Genomic DNA, 21659 nt, shown 5'->3' with positions numbered 1-21659 from the left:
GCTAGTGATAGATAGTAGTCGCCTGATAGATAGTAGTCTCCTGTTAGCTAGTGATAGATAGTAGTGTCCTAATAGATAGTAGTCTCCTGTTAGCTAGTGATAGATAGTAGTGTCCTGATAGATAATAGTCTCCTGTTAGCTAGTGATAGATAGTAGTGTCCTGATAGATAGTAGTCTTCTGTTAGCTAGTGATAGATAGTAGTCTCCTGTTAGCTAGTGATGGATAGTAGTCGCCTGATAGATAGTAGTCTCCTGTTAGCTAGTGATAGATAGTAGTGTCCTGATAGATAGTAGTCTCCTGTTAGCTAGTGATAGATAGTAGTCGCCTGATAGATAGTAGTCTCCTGTTAGCTAGTGATAGATATTAGTCGCCTGATAGATAATAGTCTCCTGTTAGCTAGTGATAGATAGTAGTCGCCTGATAGATAGTAGTCTCCTGTAAGCTAGTGATGGATAGTAGTCGCCTGATAGATAATAGTCTCCTGTTAGCTAGTGATAGATAGTAGTGTCCTAATAGATAGTAGTCTCCTGTTAGCTAGTGATGGATAGTAGTCGCCTGATAGATAGTAGTCTCCTGTTAGCTAGTGATGGGTAGTAGTCGCCTGATAGATAATAGTCTCCTGTTAGCTAGTGATGGATAGTAGTCGCCTGATAGATAGTAGTCTCCTGTTAGCTAGTGATAGATAGTAGTCTCCTGTTAGCTAGTGATAGATAGTAGTGTCCTGATAGATAATAGTCTCCTGTTAGCTAGTGATAGATAGTAGTGTCCTGATAGATAGTAGTCTCCTGTTAGCTAGTGATGGGTAGTAGTCGCCTGATAGATAATAGTCTCCTGTTAGCTAGTGATGGATAGTAGTCGCCTGATAGATAGTAGTCTCCTGTTAGCTAGTGATAGATAGTAGTCTCCTGTTAGCTAGTGATGGATAGTAGTCGCCTGATAGATAGTAGTCTCCTGTTAGCTAATGATGGATAGTAGTCGCCTGATAGATAGTAGTCTCCTGTTAGCTAGTGATAGATAGTAGTGTCCTAATAGATAGTAGTCTCCTGTTAGCTAGTGATAGATAGTAGTCTCCTGTTAGCTAGTGATGGATAGTAGTCGCCTGATAGATAGTAGTCTCCTGTTAGCTAGTGATAGATAGTAGTGTCCTAATAGATAGTAGTCTCCTGTTAGCTAGTGATAGATAGTAGTCTCCTGTTAGCTAGTGATGGATAGTAGTCGCCTGATAGATAATGGTCTCCTGTTAGCTAGTGATAGACAAATTAATTTGTTCCAAAATTAAGAAGAGCTATATTTCATAGTATATACAGTGCATTCTGGAAGTGTTCTGACCCCTTCCCTGTTCCATATTTTTTAACTTTACAGCCTTTTTCTGAAAGTGATTAAATTAATTGTTTTCATCAATCTACACACAGTACCCCATATATAACGGCAAAGCGAACACAGGTTTTTAGACATCATTGCACATTTATAAAAAATATAAAACAGAAATACCTTATTTACATAAGTATTCGGACCCTTTGCTATGAGACTCTAAATTGAGTTCAGGTGCATCCTGTTTCCATTGATCATCCTTGAGATGTTTCAACAACTTGATTGGAGTCCACCTGTGGTAAATTCAATTCATTTTACATCATTTTAAAAGGCACACACCTCTCTATATAAGGTCTCACAGTTGACAGTGTATGTCAGAACAAAAATCAAGCCATGAGGTCGAAGGAATTGTCTGTAGAGTGCCGAGACAGGATTGTGTCAAGGCATTATACATACATCAAGCAAAGTGATCATGCAGTTTATGGGTGCATTTGTACATTCACTCTGGCTATCTACTACGATTTCAGAGCATTCTCTCTGAGTGTGCCAGAGCGCAGAATAACAGCTTATCTCATTTGTGTCTGGAAGTAGCTAGCAAGCTAGCCAACTTTAGCCAATTAACTTGGGTGCATGACTGCTGTTGTGAGGTGAGAACTCTGGATCACCCCAAATCCTCGGCCAGAGTGTCCAGTGTGGCTCTAAATGCACCAAGAGCGAAATTCTCTGAATTTACAAACAGACAATCTGACAATGCTCTTCATTTTTGAATGCCAAGAGCTCACACATACACACCCTGTATGCGGTTGCTCGTTGTGTTTGTGCGTGATCAGGAGTGTATTAATTCTGCTGAATCTGTTGAACGTTTCTTAAGAGGAAGCAAACGGATGGAAACAGGGATAAACATACCTGAATTTGTCCTATAGAAACTCTAGTTAGCAACTGTTGGACTAATTATTACAACCTAGATCAGCTAGATGCATCCAAGAGTGTGCAGGCGGTATAGAATGTGTCACTGGGTGAAAGGAATATCAGTGGTGTTAAGTACTTAAGTAAAAATGCTTTAATGTACTACATTAGTCTTATAGGGTATTTGTACTTTACTATTTATATTTTTGGTAACTTTTACTTCACTACATGCTTAAAGAAAATGTACTTTTTACTCCATACATTTCCCTGACACCCAAAAGTACTCGTTACATGTTGAATGCTTAGTAGGACAGGTAAAAAAAGTCAAATTCACAAACTTATCAAGAGAACATCCCTGGTCATCCCTACTGCCTCTGATCTGGCAGACTCACTTAACACAAATGCTTCATTTGTAATGATGTCGGAGTGTGTCCCTGGCTATCTGTAAATGTAAAAAAAATAAAAAATAAAAAAAAGTAAATGGTGCTGTGTGGTTTACTTAATATAAGGCATTTCAAATGATTTATACTTTGATAAATAAGTATCTCTTAGCAATTACATTTACTTTTGATACATAAGTATATTTACAACCAAACACTCAGACTTTCACTCAAGTGGTATTTTACTGGGTGTTTTTCACTTTTACTTAAGTCATTTTCTATTAAAGGGTATCTTTACTTTTACTCAAGTACAACAATTGGGTACTTTTTCCACCACTGTGGAATATGAATGACAATAGAAATAAGGCTATGCTCATAAAAAATGGTTCTCCCTCAACTTAAACGGCACCGACCACCACTGACGGAAGGAGTTCGATTTTTCAGGCTTGGTCCGCTTACCCAAGCTTGTGGGGAATTCTCAGAGAGGACCCTCCCCGGAACAATATTTTTCTAAATGTCCAAGGGAATCTGACATCCTCCCCAGAAGTAGTGCTGTTGCTCTATGTCTGGGATTGGAGACTACCATCTATCACTAACTAACATGAGACTACTATCACTAGCTAACATGATACTACTATCACTAGCTAACATGAGACTACTATCACTAGCTAACATGAGACTACTTTCACTAGCTAACAGGAGAGTACTATCACTAGCTAACATGATACTACAATCACTAGCTAACATGAGACTACTATCACTAGCTAACATGAGACTACTTTCACTAGCTAACATGAGACTACTATCACTAGCTAACATGAGACTACTATCACTAGCTAACATGATACTACAATCACTAGCTAACATGAGACTACTATCACTAGCTAACATGAGACTACTTTCACTAGCTAACAGGAGAGTACGATAACTAGCTAACAGGAGACCACTATCACTAGCTAACAGGACACTACTATCACTAGCTAACATGAGACTACTATCACTAGCTAACATGAGACTACTATCACTAGCTAACATGAGACTACTATCACTAGCTAACATGAGACTACTATCACTAGCTAACATGATACTACTATCACTAGCTAACATGAGACTACTTTCACTAGCTAACATGAGACTACAATCACTAGCTAACAGGAGACTACTATCACTAGCTAACATGAGACTACTATCACTAGCTAACATGAGACTACTATCACTAGCTAACATGAGACTACTATCACTAGCTAACATGAGACTACTGTCACTAGCTAACATGAGACTACTATCACTAGCTAACAGGAGACTACTATCACTAGCTAACATGAGACTACTATCACTAGCTAACATGAGACTACTATCACTAGCTAACATGAGACTACTATCACTAGCTAACAGGAGACTACTATCACTAGCTAACATGAGACTACTGTCACTAGCTAACATGAGACTACTATCACTAGCTAACATGAGACTACTATCACTAGCTAACATGAGACTACTATCACTAGCTAACATGAGACTACTATCACTAGCTAACAGGGAGGTAATAAACCCCACAACACATAAATGATCATAGCCTCCCAGGCATAGGCTACTTTCTGTCCCTACAATTAAAAGAAAAACAAACAAAAAAATGGAGTAAATCAAGACAGAAAACTGAGGGGAAAAAAGGAAAATAGGAAATATGTATTATTCCCCATGCGTTTCTCAGAGAAGGCCAGAATAACAACAAACCTTCATGTAACGTATACAGTGCCTTCGGAAAGTATTCAGACCCCTTGACTTTTTCCACATTTTGTTAATCTTACAGCTTTTTCTAAAATTGATTAAATTGTTTCCCCCGCCATCAAGCTAAACACAATATCCCATAATGACAAAGCAAAAATTTCAGCAATTTTTTAAATTTTAAATATCACATTTACATTTGTATTCAGTACTTTGTTGAAGAACCTTTGACAGCGATTGCAGCATTTAGTCTTCTTGGGTAGGATGCTACAAGCTTGGCACGCCTGTGTTTGGGGAGTTTCTCCCATTCTTCTCTGCAGATCCTCTCAAGCTCTGTCAGGTTGGATGGGGAGCATTGCTGCACAGCTATTTTCAGGTCTCTCCAGAGATGTTTGATTGGGTTCAAGTCTGGCTTGGCCACTCAAGAACATTCAGACACTTGTCCCGACACCACTCCTGCGTTGTCTTGGCTGTGTGCTTAGGGTTGTTGTCCTGTTGGAAGGTGAACCTTCACTCCAGTCTGAGGTTCTGAGCAGGTTTTCATCAAGTATCCCCCTCTACCTTGTGCCGTTCATCTTTTCCTTGATCCTGACTAGCCTCCCAGTCCCTGCTGCTGAAAAATATCCCCACTGCATGCTGGCAACACCATGCTTCACGGTAGGGATGGTGCCAGGTTTCTGCCAGATGTGACACTTGGCATTCATGACAAAGAGTTCAACCTTGGTTTCTTCAGACCAGAGAATCTTGTTTCTCATGTTCTGAGAGTCTTTAGTTGCCTTTTGGCAAACTCCCAGCGGGCTGTCATGTGCCTTTTACTGTGGAGTGGCTTCTGTCTGACCACTATCAAAGTCCTAATTGGTGGAGGCCCTTCTCCTCCGATTGCTCAGTTTGGCCGGGCGGTCAGCTCTAGGGAGAGTCTTGGTGGTTCAAAACGTATTCCATTTAAGAATGGAGGAAACTGTGTTCTTTGGGACCTTCAATGCTGCAGAAATGTTTTGGTACCCTTCCCCTGATCTGTGCCTCGACACAATCCTGTCTCAGCGCTCTACGGTCAATTCCTCTTGCCCTCATGGCTTGGTTTTTGCTCTGACATGAACTGTCAACTGTGGGACTTTATATAGACAGGATTGTGCCTTTCTAAATCAAGTCAATCAATTGAATTCCCTGCAGGTAGACTCCAATCAAGTTGTAGAAACCGTTCAAGGATTATCAATGGAAACAGGATGCACCAGAGAGAATAAATTAGACGGCATGCGTGAAACGTTTGATTTCTCACCCTATGTCCGGATGACGTGTGCATGCCCAAATATGGGCATCAGGTCAGGATATCCTGGTGGGAAGATGCCATGTGGTTATGCCAATATAGAGGCATCCTGTGGGGCCGATCTCTTCCCATAAAATGAGGAAATAGTCATAGCCAGATCTTGCTGCTTTCTCTTCCTTAACTCCGACTAATCCAGATGTTCTGTGCGTCCAGGAATCCATGGAAGTCCACCGAATTGGTTACCTTTCATCTGAACTTTCTGTTGCGATTGGGTCTCTCCCGTATTTTTATCGAGATACTAATACATGTATATGCAACATTTGAACAACGTGTTATGATGTACAGTGCCTTGCGAAAGTATTCGCAACCCACTTGAACTTTGCGACCATTTTGCCACATTTCAGGCTTCAAACATAAAGATAGAAAACTGTATTTTTTTGTGAAGAATCTACAACAAGTGGGACACAATCATGAAGTGTAACGACATTTATTGGATATTTCAAACTTTTTTAACAAATCAAAAACTGAAAAATTGGGCGTGCAAAATTATTCAGCCCCTTTACTTTCAGTGCAGCAAACTCTCTCCAGAAGTTCAGTGAGGATCTCTGAATGATCCAATGTTGACCTAAATGACTAAGGATGATAAATACAATCCACCTGTGTGTAATCAAGTCTCCGTATAAATGCACCTGCACTGTGATAGTCGCAGAGGTCCGTTAAAAGCGCAGAGAGCATCATGAAGAACAAGGAACACACCAGGCAGGGGCCGAATACTTTCGCAAGGCACTGTATCTCTTTGCCTTTATACAGCTTGCCTTTACACAACAAAAACGTTGTTTCAAACACCCCTGCAGACACACACACACACACACACACACACACACACACACACACACACACACACACACACACACACACACACACACACACACACACACACACACACACACACACACACACACACACACACACACATAATATCCCCCGGACATTCCTGCTTCATAGACAACAGCTCTAAGGACAATAAAATAAGGGGTGTTGGGCCATCCTCTTTGAAATGCTCAATTTCGAGTCTCATAGCAAATGGTCTAAATACTTATGTAAATAAGGTATTTCTGTTTTAAAAATGTAATACATTTTGCCAAAATTTCTACAAATATGTGTTCGCTTTGTCATTATGGGGTATTGTGTGTAGATTGCTGAGGATTGTATTTATTTGATCGCTTTTAGAATAAGGCTGTAACGTAATAACATTTTGAAAAAATCAAGGGGTCTGAGTACTGTATGTCTATCCCATGACACTTTACACATTGACTACAAAAACATTGTTTTGTATAATAAATTGATATTCACACATGCTTAAACCTTAAGCAGTGTTGTTTTGGAGTACTTTATAATTGTCAATATGGATTCAGCTATTTGTATTTTTTCCATTTTAGCAGTAGGTTGTTATGGGGAGGCAGCAGCAGGTTGTTATGGGGAGGCAGCAGCAGGTTGTTATGGAGAGGCAGCAGCAGGTTGTTATGGGGAGGCAGCAGCAGGTTGTTATGGGGAGGCAGCAGCAGGTTGTTATGGGGAGGCAGCAGCAGGTTGTTATTGGGAGACAGCAGCAGGTTGTTATGGGGAGGCAGCAGCAGGTTGTTATGGGGAGGCAGCAGCAGGTTGTTATGGGGAGGCAGCAGCAGGTTGTTATGGGGAGGCAGCAGCAGGTTGTTTTGGGGAGGCAGCAGCAGGTTGTTTTGGGGAGGCAGCAGCAGGTTGTTATGGGGAGGCAGCAGCAGGTTGTTATTGGGAGGCAGCGTCAGGTTGTTATGGGGAGGCAGCAGCAGGTTGTTATGGGGAGGCAGCAGCAGGTTGTTATGGGGAGGCAGCAGCAGGTTGTTATGGAGAGGCAGCAGCAGGTTGTTATTGGGAGACAGCAGCAGGTTGTTATGGGGAGGCAGCAGCAGGTTGTTATGGGGAGGCAGCAGCAGGTTGTTATGGAGAGGCAGCAGCAGGTTGTTATGGGGAGGCAGCAGCAGGTTGTTATGGGGAGGCAGCAGCAGGTTGTTATGGGGAGGCAGCAGCAGGTTGTTTTGGGGAGGCAGCAGCAGGTTGTTTTGGGGAGGCAGCAGCAGGTTGTTATGGGGAGGCAGCAGCAGGTTGTTATTGGGAGGCAGCGTCAGGTTGTTATGGGGAGGCAGCAGCAGGTTGTTATGGGAGGCAGCAGCAGGTTGTTATGGGGAGGCAGCAGCAGGTTGTTATGGAGAGGCAGCAGCAGGTTGTTATTGGGAGACAGCAGCAGGTTGTTATGGGGAGGCAGCAGCAGGTTGTTATGGGGAGGCAGCAGCAGGTTGTTATTGGGAGACAGCAGCAGGTTGTTATGGGGAGGCAGCAGCAGGTTGTTTTGGGGAGGCAGCAGCAGGTTGTTATGGGGAGGCAGCAGCAGGTTGTTATGGGGAGGCAGCAGCAGGTTGTTTTGGGGAGGCAGCAGCAGGTTGTTTTGGGGAGGCAGCAGCAGGTTGTTATGGGGAGGCAGCAGCAGGTTGTTATGGAGAGGCAGCAGCAGGTTGTTATGGGGAGGCAGCAGCAGGTTGTTATGGGGAGGCAGCAGCAGGTTGTTATGGGGAGGCAGCAGCAGGTTGTTATTGGGAGACAACAGCAGGTTGTTATGGGGAGGCAGCAGCAGGTTGTTATGGGGAGGCGGCAGCAGGTTGTTATGGGGAGGCAGCAGCAGGTTGTTATGGGGAGGCAGCAGCAGGTTGTTTTGGGGAGGCAGCAGCAGGTTGTTTTGGGGAGGCAGCAGCAGGTTGTTATGGGGAGGCAGCAGCAGGTTGTTATTGGGAGGCAGCGTCAGGTTGTTATGGGGAGGCAGCAGCAGGTTGTTATGGGGAGGCAGCAGCAGGTTGTTATGGGGAGGCAGCAGCAGGTTGTTATGGAGAGGCAGCAGCAGGTTGTTATTGGGAGACAGCAGCAGGTTGTTATGGGGAGGCAGCAGCAGGTTGTTATGGGGAGGCAGCAGCAGGTTGTTATGGGGAGACAGCAGCAGGTTGTTATCGGGAGGCAGCAGCAGGTTGTTATGGGGAGGCAGCAGCAGGTTGTTATGGGGAGGCAGCAGCAGGTTGTTATGGGGAGGCAGCAGCAGGTTGTTATGGGGAGGCAGCAGCAGGTTGTTATGGGGAGGCAGCAGCAGGTTGTTTTGGGGAGGCAGCAGCAGGTTGTTATGGGGAGGCAGCAGCAGGTTGTTATGGGGAGGCAGCAGCAGGTTGTTATTGGGAGGCAGCAGCAGGTTGTTATGGGGAGGCAGCAGCAGGTTGTTATGGAGAGGCATCCAGCAGGTTGTTATTGGGAGACAGCAGCAGGTTGTTATGGGGAGGCAGCAGCAGGTTGTTATTGGGAGACAGCAGCAGGTTGTTATGGGGAGGCAGCAGCAGGTTGTTATCGGGAGGCAGCAGTAGGTTGTTATGGGGAGGCAGCAGATGGATAAGGATTGGCTTTTGAGTGGCTGAGGAAATTAAAGCTGCCCTTTATTACCTTTTTTCCTTTCTCTCCCCCTCTCTCCCCTTTCCTCCCCCATTCCTCAACCAATGTTACCTCTACCTCTCTCCCTCCCCCTCTCCTTCCCCCTCTCAATTCAATTCATTTCAAAGGGCTTTATGGGCATGGGAAACACATGTTTACAAAGCAAGTGAAATAGATAAAACACAAAGTGAAATTAACATTATTAAATGAACAGTAAATATTACACAAAGTTCCAAAGAAATAGAGACATTTCAAGTATCATATAATGGATATATACTGTGTTGCAACGATGCGCAAATGGTTAAAGTACAAAAGTGAAAATAAATAAACATAGATATAGGTTGTATTTACAATGGTGTTTGTTCTTCACTGGTTGCCCCTTTGTGGCAACAGGTCACAAATCTTATTGCTGCAATGGCACACTGTGGTATTTCACCCAATAGATGTGGGATTGGATGTGTTTTTCGAATTCTTTGTGGGTCTGTGTAATATGGGGTTAATATGTCTCTAATATGGTCTAACACTTGGCAGGAGGCTAGGACGTGCAGCTCAGTTTGCGCCTCATTTTGTGGGCAGTGTGCCCATAGCCTGTCTTCTCTTGAGAGCCAGGTCTGCCTAAGGTGGTCTTTCTCAATAGCTAGGCTATGCTCAGTCTGTATGTAGTCAAGCTTTCCTTAAATTTTGGTCAGTCACAGTGGTCAGGTATTCTGCTAGTCTGGACTCTCTGCTTAAGGCCAAATAGCATTTTAGTTTGCTCTGTTTTTTTGATAATTATTTCCAATGTGTCAAGTAATTATCGTTTTGTTTTGTCAACATTTGGTTGGTTCTAATTGTGTTGTTGTCCTGGGACTTAGTGAGGTCTGCTTGTTTTTTGAACAGAGCCCCATGGTCAGCTTGCTCTTCTCAACCCCTTGGGTTGTGCCGTGGCGGAGATCTTTGTGGGCTATACTCGTCCTTGTCTCAGGATGGTAAGTTGGTGGTTGAAGATATCCCTCTAGTGGTGTGGGGGCTGTGCTTTAGCAAAGTGGGTGGGGTTATATCCTCCCTGTTTGGCCCTGTCCGGGGGTATCATCGGATGGGGCCACAGTGTCTCCTGACACCTCCTGTCTCAGCCTCCAGTATTTATGCTGCAGTAGTTTATGTGTCGGGGGGCTAGGGTCAGTTTGTTATATCTGGAGTACTTCTCCTGTCCTATCTGGTGCCCTGTGTGAATTTAAGTATGCTCTCTCTAATTCTCTCTTTCTCTCTTTCTTTCTCTCTCTCGGAGGACCTGATACCTAGGACCATGCCTCAGGACTACCGGGCATGATGACTCCTTGCTGTCCCCAGTCCGCCTGGCCGTGCTGCTGCTCCAGTTTCAACTGTTCTGCCTGTGATTATTATTATTTGACCATGCTGGTCATTTATGAACATTTGAACATCTTGGCCATGTTCTGTTATAATCTCCACCCGGCACAGCCAGAAGAGGACTGGCCACCCCACATAGCCTGGTTCCTCTCTAGGTTTCTTCCTAGGTTTTGGCCTTTCTAGGGAGTTTTTCCTAGCCACCGTGCTTCTACACCTGCATTGCTTGCTGTTTGGGGTTTTAGGCTGGGTTTCTGTACAGCACTTTGAGATATCAGTTGTTGTACGAAGGGATATATGAATACATTTGATTTGATTGTCTCCTACCATCCCTCCAACTCTCCTCTCTTCCCCTCCATCACCACCACTACTCAACCACTGCTAAAGATTGCAGCCAGTATATGAGGTGTACAAGTGCACAAGCATGTAAAACATCAGTTGCACCTGAATAAATCAGTTTTGTAGCTTCTTTTGAGAATAAATGCAACACTAGCAAGCAGGTATTGCGATGTGTGAATCAATACAGCAAGTCTTTCAAAAATGTAACTTGCTATGTGAATAAATCCAAGAAGATTTTGCGACAGGTGAATCTACTTCTGTGAATCAAATCTACATTTGCCTGTGTCAAATCTGTTTTAGCGATTAACCTGCGCCAAAACAGATTTAGTTGTAAAAAGAAAATCTGTGCTTGTCACGCCCTGGCCATAGAGAGGCTTTTATTGTATTCTATTTTGGTTAGGCAAGGATGTGACTAGGGTGGGCATTCTAGTTTCTTTATTTCTATGTTTTCAATTTCTTTGTGTTTGGCCAGATGCTAGAATATGCATATAATTGACAGATTAGAATAGAAAACACTCTAAAGTTTCCAAAACTGTCAAAATATTGTCTGTGAGTATAACATAACTGATATTGCAGGCGAAACCCTGAGAAAAATCAAACCAGGAAGTGGCCTCTATTTTGAAAACTCCATGTTCCATAGCCTCCCATTGCTCCATTTAAAGGGATATCAATCGGTTTCCTTATTGCTTCCTCAAGGTGTCAGTCTTCAGACATAGTTTCAGGCTTTTCTTTTGAAAAATGAGCCAGAACAATAACATCGAGTCAAGTGGTCACATGAGTTTTGCTCGCGCAACAGAGTTTGGATAGATATTGCTTTTCACTCTCCAACTGTGAAAGATATTTGCGGTTGATATATTATCGATTATATATTTTAAAAACAACCTGAGGATTGATTATAAAAACGTTTGACATGTTTCTGTGGACATTACAGATATTATTTGGAATTTGTCTGCGTTGTCGTGACCTCTCTTTCCTGGGGATTTCTGAACATAATGCGCCAAACTAACAGAGGTATTTTGGATATAAAAATAATCTTTATGGAACAAAAGGAACATTTGTTGTGTAACTGGGAGTCTCGTGAGTGAAAACATCCGAAGATCATCAAAGGTAAACAATTAATTTAATTGCTTTTCTGATTTTCGTGACCAAGCTACCTGATGCTAAGTGTACTTAATGTTTTGTTATGCGATCGATAAACTTACACAAATGCTTGGATTGCTTTCGCTGTAAAGCATAATTTCAAAATCTGAGACGACAAGTGGATTAACAAAAGGCTAAGCTGTGATTTGCAATATTGCACTTGTGATTTCATGAATATTAATATTTTTAGTAATATTATTTGACTGAGGTGCTATGCTATTCAGTGGTTGCTGATGACAATTATCCCGCTTAAGGGATGGGTAGCGTCAAGAAATTAAGCTTCACGGTCGTGCCCTTGTTTTATTGGCGACATTCATTTAAAATAAAAAGACATGTACGCTCATCACGCTACGCTTTGGTCCATTTCCAGGAAGACGTCCTTGACAGAACTACCCACCACAAACGGACCAAGCAGCGTGGTAAGGAGGAGCAGCGTTTTCTGGGCTCGTGGACTTGGGAGTAAATCCTGGACGGTAAAGGACCCTGGAGGCAGGCTGGGGAATATCGCCGTCCAAAGGAGGAATTAAAGTTAGCGAAAAATGTTTTGGGGGGGAACACGGGGAGATTGGCGGAGTCAGGTTATAGACCTGAGCCAACTCCCCGTGCTTACCGCTGGGAGCGAGTGACCGGACAGGCACCATGTTATGCGGTAAAGTGCACGGTGTCTCCGGTGCGCATGCATAGCCCAGTGCGCTCAGAGCCAGCTCTCTGCGAGTGCCACGCTAGAGTGGGCATCCAGCCAGGACGGATTGTGCCAGCTCAGCACGCTTGGTCTCTGGTGTGCCGTTTTGTCCCAAGGTATCCTGCGCAGGCTCTGTGCACAGTGTCTCCGGTGCGCTGTGACTGCTCAGTGCATCCTATGCCTGCGCTCTGCCTGTGCCGAGCTAAAGTGGGCATTCAGCCAAGAGGAGAGGTGCAAGTGTTAAGCACCAGATCTCCAGTGCTCCCCCACAGCCCGGTTCGACCTGTGCCTGCGCTCTGGAGGTGCCGGGCTAAAGTGGGCATTCAGCCCGGGAAAAGTGGTGCCAGGGACACACACCAGATCTCCATTCCTCCTCCAAGGACCAGGCCTCCAGTAGGTCTCCCCAACCTGGTGAATCCTGTGCCTCCTCCAAGGACCAGGCCTCCAGTAGGTCTCCCCAACCTGGTGAATCCTGTGCCTCCTCCAAGGACCAGGCCTCCAGTAGGTCTCCCCAGCCTGGTGAGTCCTGTGCCTGCTCCAAGGTCCAGTCCGGTGCCCGCAACGAGGGTCCCCAGTCCGGGGTCGGCGGCAAGGGTCCCCGCACCAGAGGAGCCACCAAAGTGGGGGGAGCCAGAAGCAGAGGGGGGTCTACGTCCCGCACCAGAGCCGCCGCTGTAAGGGATGCCCACACGGAACCTCCCGTTTATAGTCAGGTTTTGCAGCCGGAGGCCGCACCGTTTAGGCAGGTGGGGGGGCTTCTATTTTGGTTAGGCCAGGGTAAGGCCAGGGTATGACTAGGGCGGGCGTTCTAGTTTCTTTATTTCTATTTCTTTGTGTTTGGCCGGGTGTGGTTCTCAATCAGAGGCAGCTGTCTATCGTTGTCTCTGATTGGGAATTATACTTAGGCAGCCATTTTTCCTTTCACATTTGTGGGTAGTTGACTTTGTTAGTGGCAGGATTGCCCAAGTTAAGCTTCACGGTCGTTCCCTTGTTTTGTTGGCGACATTCATTTAAAATAAAAAGACATGTACGCTCATCATGCTGCGCTTTGATCCAGTCATTTCCAGGAAGACGGTCGTGACAGTGCTCTTCAAGCAACCAGTAGAGAAACACAGGAGAGCTCTGTTGGGTGGGCTTTTTCTTCTGACAAATCAGGTTAGGTGTTATCATTCTGGACATACTTTCAAACGGGGGTCAGGATAAAAATTGGATAACATTTTTTGGAAATTACTAAATGATATTCTCATAATTTGAAAGCTACAGCAAGGCATTGGTGAGGAAGATTTATTAAATAATCGAAAAGCGTGTTTCCACATAGCATAATCGCTACCAGCCGATGCGCTAGTAACATTAGCCAAAACAGCTACTGTTTTCAGTCAAGCATGTGCCATGATGTGTAGAAGCTGTTATTGACAAAAGGGAACATGAATCATAAATACACAGAAAACGTTGATCCATGTACAATAGACTGAGGAGACGTGTTCATTAGAAAAGTGGTGGTGGATTGCATGTGGATGGTAGTCATGGAGAGTAATGTTGGTCATCCTAGCGAATAACTTAAATTAAAATGTAGTCTAATCCAGATCAGCTAAATGTTTACATTTGGAAAATAAGGATATACTACCCCAACACAACACTCACTGTTCTTGTTACAGATGCATGACTATTGTATCATGTTAATCAGGACAGCACTGATCAACAGTCAAAGCGATTTACAGATACCCAGCCTTAAACTAAAAACATATAGCAATGTAGAGGCAGAAGCACAGTGACCACCTGGCTAAACTTAATCAGCAGGGGTCTGGGACAAGGTAGAACGTCTGTGAAGTCAGGCCAGGGGCAGCTGCAGTCGGAACGGCAGCACAACTAGTAGGGGCTCTGCTACTCCGGGAGGGGAGACACAGAAAGATCAACTATGATCCTAGATCTGCACTCCTACTCTAAGACACTTTGTAAATACAGGTGGCAGTGGTTGTGTGGCTAGCAGTGGCAGTGGTTGTGTGGCCAGCAGTCGCAGTGGTTGTGTGGCTAGCAGTTGCAGTGATTGTGTGGCTAGCAGTGGCAGTGATTGTGTGGCTAGCAGTAGCAGTGATTGTGTGGCTAGCAGTAGCAGTGATTGTGTGGCTAGCAGTAGCAGTGATTGTGTGGCTAGCAGTAGCAGTGGTTGTGTGGCTAGCAGTAGCAGTGATTGTGTGGCTAGCAATAGCAGTGATTGTGTGGCTAGCAGTGGCAGTGGTTGTGTGGCTAGCAGAGGCAGTGATTGTGTGGCTAGCAGTGGCAGTGATTGTGTGACTAGCAGTGGCAGTGGTTGTGTGGCTATCAGTGGCAGTGATTAGCAGTGTGCTAATCACACTTAGTGTGCTTAGCAGCAGAGGCAGAGGTGTGCTTAGCAGCAGAGGCAGAGGTGTGCTTAGCAGCAGAGGCAGAGGTGTGCTTAACAGCAGAGGCAGAGCTGTGCTTAGCAGCAGAGGCAGAGGTGTGCTTAGCAGCAGAGGCAGAGGTGTGCTTAGCTGCAGAGGCAGCGGTATGCTTAGCAGCAGAGGTGTGCTTAGCAGCAGAGGCAGAGGTGTGCTTAACAGATGTGAAAGAGAGCCAAAACATTATTTGAAAGAGAATTCAGTCCACTTAACACAGTTCAGTATTCTTCATGCTGATTAAATCAAATCAAACTTTATTTGTCACATGTGCCAAATACAACAACCTTACCTTGAAATGCTTACTTACAAGCCCTTAACCAACAATGCAGTATAGGAAATAGAGTTAAGAAAATATTTCCCAAATAAACTAAAGTAAAAAATTATTAAAAAGTAACACAATAAAATAACAATAACGAGGCTGTAACATTTTCTCTGTCAGACAGTAAGTGTGGCCAAATGCGGGCTAAATGCAAAGTAGCAGTGCTGTAGTACTCGAGTCTAGGTCCGATTTACAGGACTTGTGGCTTGACTTTGGACTCTGGTGACCATTGGTGACTCGTACTTTGACTTGGACTCGCCTTCTCAACTATTGGTGAGTCAGACTCGCATATAAACTCATATAAACGCATATAAACTCAGCAACTCAGGACCCTGTCTTTCAAAGATAATTAGTAAAAATACAAATAACTTCACAGATTGTCATTGTTAAGGGTTTAAACACTGTTTCCCATGCTTGTTCAATGAACCATGAACAATTAATGAACATGCACCTGTGGAACGGACATTAAGACACTAACAGCTTACAGACTGTAGGCAATTAAGGTCACAGTTATGAAAATTTAGGACACAAAAGAGGAATTCTAGTCCCTGATCATCTGCGTGAACATGCCTTAGGCATGCTGCAAGGAGGCATGATGACTGCAAATGTGGCCAGGGCAATGAATTGCATTGTCCGTACTGTGAGACGCCTAAGACAGCGCTACAGGGAGACAGGACGGAAAGCTGATCATCCTCGCAGTGGCAGACCACATGTAACAACACCTGCACAAGATTGGTACATTCGAACATCACACCTGCGGGACAGGTAGAGGATGGCAACAACAACTTCCCGGGCTACAGCAGGAATGCACAATCCCTCCATCAGTGCTCAGACTGTCTGCAATAGGCTGAGAGAGGCTGGACTGAAGGCTTGTAGGCCTGTTGTAAGGCAGGTCCTCACCAGGCATCACCGGCAACAACGTCACCTATGGGCACAAAACCACCATCGCTGGACCAGTCAGGACTGGCAAAAAAGTGCTCTTCACTGACGAGTCAGGATTTTGTCTCACCAGTGGTGATGGTCAGATTCGAGTTTATCGTTGAAGGAATGAGCATTACACCGAGCGGGATCGATTTGGAGGTGGAGGGTCCATCATGGTCTGGTGCGGTGTGTCACAGCAACATCGGACTGAGCTTGTTGTCATTGCAGGCAATCACAACGCTGTGCGTTACAGGGAAGACATCCTCCTCCCTCAGGTGGTACCTTTCCTGCAGGCTCATCCTGACATGACCCTCCAGCATGACAATGCCACCAGCCATACTGCTCATTCTGTGCGTGATTTCCAGCAAGACAGTAATGTCAGTGTTCTGCCATGGCCAGCGAAGAGCCCGGATCTCAATCCCATTGAGCACGTCTGGGACCTGTTGGATCGGAGGGTGAAGGCTTTGAGCCATTGCCCCCAGAAATGTCCGGGAACTTGCAAGTGCCTTGGTGGAAGAGTGGGGTAACATCAGCATCACAGCAGGAACTGGCATATCTGGTGCAGTCCATGAGGAGGAGATGCGCTGCAGTACTTAATGCAGCTGGTGGCCACATTAGATACTGACTGTTAATTTTGATTCGGACCCCCCATTTGTTCAGGGACACATGATTCCATTTCTGTTAGTCACATGTCTGTGGAACTTGTTCAGTTTATGTTTCATTTGTTGAAACTTGTTAAGTTCATACAAATATTTACACATGTTTTGTTTGCTGAAAATAAACGCAGTTGACAGTGAGAGAATGTTTATTTTTTTGCTGAGTTGATGTGCGTGGCTAGTGTTCTATAGCTAGCTAGCTAGCTAGCTATTTACCGACCTAAATCATTTGTGTTAGCTTGGCAAACATTAGCATGTAACTAACGTTACCGTATAGACGAGAAGGTGGGAAGAGTTTCTGCCACTTGTATTTCACTGTAAGGTACTTGCATTTCACTGAGGCGTACCTGTTGTATTCGGCGCATGTGACATAACATTTCATGTCATCATAATGTTGTATGCCATTCCCCGGTTGACCCTCATTCTGACAGTAGGACCTGCTCCTCTCCATTACCCAACATAGAGCCCACAGTAACTTCAATGCTATTTATATTGTAGAAATAGTTGAGAGCAGCAATAGTTGAGAGCAGTCTGATGACATTGGAGAGACATATCTTCTGGAGTCTGATGGCCCAGGAGAGGCATATCTTCTGGAGTCTGATGGCCCAGGAGAGGCGTGTCCTCTGGATTCGGACGGCCCAGGAGAGGCGTGTACTCTGGATTCGGACGGCCCAGGAGAGGCGTGTCCTCTGGATTCGGACGGCCCAGGAGAGGCGTGTCCTCTGGATTCGGACGGCCCAGGAGAGGCGTGTCCTCTGGATTCGGATGGCCCAGGAGAGGCGTGTCCTCTGAAGTCAGATGGCCCACGAGATGCATAGTTTTGGGACAGCAATGGTTTATTGATTTTTGGTGCACTGTACAGTTTTATCTTTAACATACTGCAGCTCCTGGGCCGTTTCTAAATTGTTGTTGCACTGGGTATGTTTCTCTCTGACATACTCCTGGGCTCATCATCATCACTTTCTCCAGGGAATCTTCTGTTTGTTTTAAAAGTTTAATGAGACAGAACATCTTTATACTAAGGCAATTTATACAATGCTTTCTACAAGTCACAAAACCTAAAAATAATCAAACCAAACATAACTTATATTTGACTGCATTTCACCTTCATAATAGACTCCTCTGTATCTGTCTGTAAATCTATGTGCTCCTCGGCCTCTGGTAGTTTTAGCTGCGCTGCGGTATAATTATCTGTAAAACATGAATCAAATGCTCAACCACTAAGGAAAAAAATATGCTACCTAAACCTAAAAGGGTTATTTGTCTCTCCCCATAGGAGAGTGGTTCAGAGATATTTCACTGATTAGGACACCCCCCACCCACAGCATGATCTTTCCTCCCAAATCAAAATCAAATAAAGTACAATATTATTGGTCACATACACATGGTTAGCAGATGTTATTGCGAGTGTGGCAAAATGCTTGTGCTTCTAGTTCCGACAGTGCAGCAATATCTAACAAGTAATCTAACAATTCCCCAACAACTACCTTATACACACAAGTGTAAAGGAATGAATTAGAATATGTATATATACATATATGGATAACCGAGAGGTACAGGCAAGATGCAATAGATGGTATAAAAATACAGTATACTGTATTTATATATATTTCATCAGCAGGGGTCTGGGACAAGGTAGAACGTCTGTGAAGTCAGGCCAGGGGCAGCTGCAGTCGGAACGGCAGCACAACTAGTAGGGGCTCTGCTACTCCGGGAGGGGAGACACAGAAATATTAACTCTGCCTCTTAAAATCATTGGCCACTTTAATAATGCCACTTTATATATATATATATAGTGGCATTATTAAAGTGGCCAATGATTTTAAGTCTGTATGTAGGCAGCAGCCTCTCTGTGTTATTGACTGCTGTTTAACAGTCTGATGGACTTGAGATTGAAAATTAGTTTTCTGTCTTCTGGGCCCAGCTATTATGTACCTGTACTTGACCTCGCCTTCTGGATGGTAGCTGGGTGAACAGGCAGTGGCTCGGGTGGTTGTTGTCCTAATACACAATATTTTACACAAAAATACAATATTAGAAAACATTCAAATTGACATTAGGATGAGAGTTAAAAGTTTAAACTGGCCAAATGGTAAAGATTAAAGGATACAGAATGTTTACTGTTGGGAACCGCCAATTAAGTTGAGAGCAGCACTTGAGGGCTGCTACTACTGTATACACTTTAAACAATTTATAATTGCTAGAATCTAGCAAACTCTTTTTTTAGATGATGTAATCATTTAGTTGAGCATGTCCATCTCCCTCTACATACTGAAAAGTTGGTTTTGGTTCCATGTAGAACCATTTCTACACACCCCTGGAACACCAAAATAAAAATTATACATACCTGCTGAGAAAATTACCCTGACATTAACCTTGCACCAAATTTCCAGAAGATGCTCAGGAAGACGAATGCTGTTCAGGTGAGTTATGTATATATATATATAAAAAGTCTATTCACCCTTCTATAACATGGCATTGATATGATAAATAGAGATTAGGGTCCTAAATACTGAAATTGTTCTTCAACTGTTGTACTATGATTTCCCAACTCGTGAATCAGATTGTTTCTTGGTCCTGTCCGGACCAACCAAATGTGGGGTTGTAGCTCAAGAATAGCCACGTTGTAGTTTTAGCATTGTATGTATTATCTTTTACTTGTGAATAAAAGCTACAAATCACAGTCCAGCTCTGTCTTTACTGTTGTAGAATCCTGCCCAGAGAAAGTGTTTCTTAGAATTTTGACCCAAATTAAGCTCTCTTATGGCACTAAGGCCTTGTTCTGGCTAGAATAAGGGAAACTTTGCTGAGTTGTTGGCTAAAATGCGGTTATAAGGTGTGTCAATTCTGTCTGAGATACGGCTGCAGCATCTGGGCTGCTTCAGGGCCCTAATTTCAAACCACATGTGCTGGCAGATGTGGGCCAGGTCCGGCCCAGATACATTTTGCTAACTGGGGAGAAAGCGATAGTTTGGGTAGACAGGCAGGCTCTGCTCCAGCTCTGCCTATGATCATAAGCTACACATCACTCAAGCTACTCTCTTGCTTCCCCGTAACCACCAGTCACCAGCCAATTATTTAGTTTTGCCTGGTGAAGAAACACAAACTGCTTTACGAAATAGAAAACAATACTAGTATTGAGTTGAAAAATAAAGTTGAATAATAAAACAGCAGTCTAGCTTTGTGTCTCTCTCTCCCCTTGAGTATAGAAAAGTAGTCTATCTTTGAATTTGTTGTCTTGCTCTACCCGCCCACTTTCCCCCTGCAGCCAGGTTCTGACAAGTCCCCCTTTAGTTTTCACTCTGCAATAAAAAACCTAGACGAATATCACTGGGCAATTAACAAAAGTCTTATTTTTAATGCACAGTACCAGTCAAAAGTTTGGACACACAAAGGGCATTTCTTTTTTTGTTTCTTTTACTATTTTCTACATTGTATAATAATAGTGAAGATATCAAAACTATGAAATAACACAATTGTTATCAAGTAGTACCCCAAAAAGGTTTAAACAAATCAAAATATATTTTATATTTGAGATTCTTCAAAGTAGCCACCCTTTGCATTGAAGACAGCTTTGCATACTTTTGGCATTCTCTCAACCAGCTTTACCTGGAATGTTTTTCCAAAAGTCTTGAAAGAGTTCCCACAAATTCTGAGCACTTGTTGGCTGATTTTCCTTCACTCTGCAGTCCATCTCAATTGGGTTGAGGTCGGGTGATTGTGGAGGCCAGGTCATCTGACACAGCACTCCATCACTGTCCTTCTTGGTCAAATAGCCCTTTCACAGCCTGGAGGTGTGTTTGGGGTCGTTGTCCTGTTAAAAAATAAATGATAGTCCCACTAAGCGCAAACCAGATGGGATAACGTATCACTGCAGAATGCTGTGGTGGCCATGCTGGTTAAGTGTGCTTTCAATTCTAAATAAAGCATGGACATTGTCACCAGCAAAGCACCCCCACACCATCACACCTCCTCCTGCATGCTTCATGGTGGGAACCACACATGCAGAGATCATCCATTCACCTACTCCATGTCTCACAAAGACACAGCGGTTGGAACCAAAAAATCTTACATTTGTATTTGTACAGATTTCCACCGGTCTAATGTCCATTGCTTGTGTTTCTTGGCCCAAGCAAGTCTCTTCTTATTATTGGTGTCCTTTAGTGGTGGTTTCTTTGCAGCAATTCAACAATGAAGGCCTGATTCACACAGTCTCCTCTGAACAGTTGATGTTGATTACTTGAACTCCGTAAAGCATTTATTTGGTCTGCAGTCTGAGGTGCAGTTAACTCTAATGAACTTATCCTCTGCAGCAGAGGTAACTCTGGGTCTTCCTTTCCTGTGGCGGTCCTCATGAAAGCCAGTTCCACATCATAGCGCTTGATGGTTTTTGCGACTGCACTTGAAGAAACTTTCAAAGTTCTTGAAATTTTCCTGATTGACTGACCTTCATGTTTTAAAGTAATGATGGACTGTCGTTTCTATTTGCTTATCTGAGCTGGATCGTGGGATGGGACGGTTGAGCTAACGTAGGCTAATGCAATTAGCATGAGGTTTGTAAGTAACAAGAAAATTTCCCAGGACATAGACATATCTGATATTGTCAGAAAGCTTAAATTCTTGTTAATCGAACTGCACTTTCCAATTTACAGTTGCTATTACAGTGAAATAATATCATGCTATTGTTTGAGGAGAGTGCACAGTTATGATCTTGTTTTTTATAAATCAATTAGGCACATTTGGGCAGTTTTGC

The sequence above is a fragment of the Oncorhynchus masou genome, chromosome 16, assembly GCF_036934945.1.
Source record: "Oncorhynchus masou masou isolate Uvic2021 chromosome 16, UVic_Omas_1.1, whole genome shotgun sequence".
Classification (NCBI taxonomy): Eukaryota; Metazoa; Chordata; class Actinopteri; order Salmoniformes; family Salmonidae; genus Oncorhynchus; species Oncorhynchus masou.
Note: the sequence above shows the minus strand (reverse complement) of the source record.